The sequence below is a fragment of the Lactuca sativa genome, chromosome 1 (genome assembly GCF_002870075.4).
Source record: "Lactuca sativa cultivar Salinas chromosome 1, Lsat_Salinas_v11, whole genome shotgun sequence".
In the NCBI taxonomy this organism is placed as follows: Eukaryota; Viridiplantae; Streptophyta; class Magnoliopsida; order Asterales; family Asteraceae; genus Lactuca; species Lactuca sativa.
The window spans coordinates 186649534-186651455 of NC_056623.2; the positions used below are offsets into that span (position 1 = coordinate 186649534).

A 1922-nucleotide genomic window follows, 5' to 3' on the forward strand; every position below is an offset into this window, starting at 1 on the left:
TAGAAAAAGAATATGAAGAGGTCTTCAAGTATATTGATGAAGTAAAGGACATTGCAAACTACTTCAATGTTTTTTAATGTGCCAAAAGAATTTGTGTTACTTATGATGCTTCCTGTGACATTTATCGGTGAAGCTAAAGTTTGTTTGAAGTCCTTTGCACCCGAAACTATTAACACGTGGGCCAATCTTCGTGATGCTTTTATTGAGCAATTTAGTCCACCTTCAAAGATCTGAAAGCTCAAAAAGAAGATTGTTAATTTTCAAGAAGAGGTTGGAGAGTCATTGTATGAAGCATGGGAGAGATACAAGGGTTTGCTTAGAAGTTGTCCTCAATATAATCTTAATGTCTAAAAAGAAGTGTCCATTTTCTATGATGGAGTAAATGTCACGACTAGACAACTTCTTGACTCGCAAGAACCAATGACGAAGAAGGAGTCGGCAACCATTAAGGAATTGATTGAAGAGTTTGCAAAGCACTCACGTAGTATCACAACTCATGAGAGGATGTTACTAGAGGTAAAGGAGATGGAGGGAACAAAAACATGGTTGTGGTTTTGGCAAAGTTAGAAAATATGGATGGCGAATGACGAAATTAGATCAATCCATTCATGCCATAAGAGTTGTGTGTGATAATTGTAGCGGGCCACACTTGACAAATGATTGTGATGTGGATGAATATGGGAATAAGAAGGCACACGTGTTTTAATCTAGTGGTGACAAGTATGATGAAGATTAGAGGAATCCTAAAAGGAGTTGTTGCCTTATGAAGAGTATAAGAAGCAAAAAGATGAAAAATATAAACAAACCGGTCGAGGTTTCTACCAGAAAGAGCAACCACCACCCGAAAAGAAGATGAATTTCGAGTCGGTACTTCATAGGTTTATGGAAGCATATGAAAAAGGCATGATGCTACTGATTCTAATTTAAGAAATCATCAAGCTTCTATTAAGAATATAGATACTCAACTTGGGAAACTAACAACACTTGTTAATGAGAGGTTACCACCTAGGAGTCAAGACCAAAAATCATAACCTCATGTAATGGCAATCTACACCGAATGAGAGGTTCATTCTGAGCCATTTATGACCCATGAAATAGCTACCATGAAGCCCAAGTCGTGTTTAGAAGAAGAAAAACCCAAATCCAAAAAAAGCAAAAAGTGGATCGTGTTCTGATGATTCACCACGTCGTGGTCATGAGAGGACAAAAAAAAATTTCAACTCTTAATTCATATCAACCTCCTTTGCTATTCTCATCTCAAGCACTCAAGCATTCTCTGGAGCTGGAACAAAAGAAGTTTATGTAGCAAGTGCTCTCACTCTCAATAAATGCTTCATTCCTCAATTCAATGGCTAAACTTCCAAAGTTTGCAAAATATGTTATTACTAATAGGAAAGAGTTGGAAAAGGCATTAACCGTAGTGCTTAATGAGTTATGTTTAGTTGCAATCATTAATGGATTGCCAACCAAGATGAGAGACCCAGGCCAATTAACTTTGCCTTGTGAATTTGGCAACTCTACTTCTATTAATGCTTTAGCCGATTCGGGGGCAAGCATTACTCGTATGCCTTATTCCTTCTACCAAAAGCTCGGATTACCAAAGCTCCGATACACAAGGATAAAAATTCAGATGGCAAGTCAGTGAAATCACTCGATCACTTACCCATGAGGAATCATTGAAAACTTTATAGTGAAGGTGGGCAAGTTTGTTTTTTCGATTGACTTTGTGGTTCTTGACATGAAAGAAGATGAAGAGCTTCCCATAATTCTGGGAAGGCCATTCTTGAGTACTGCAAGAGCTCTTGTTGATATCCAGGACTCAAAACACACACTTTGTGTATAAGATGAAGCAATTACTTTCAAAATGAGTCCAAAAGTGAGTCATGAAAAACCAAAAGATGAAGTGTCAAAGATAGATGATA

The 1922-nt window shown here is 37.5% G+C and overlaps 1 non-coding gene across 1 annotated transcript; it reads right to left on the bottom strand.

The window, feature by feature from the left end:
• Window positions 1-234: 234 nt before the first annotated feature.
• On the bottom strand, window positions 235-341 carry LOC111891200 (small nucleolar RNA R71). Its single transcript, XR_002850108.1, has one exon. It is a non-coding gene; the product is annotated as a small nucleolar RNA R71 (small nucleolar RNA).
• Between the last annotated feature and the right edge of the window lie 1581 nt (window positions 342-1922).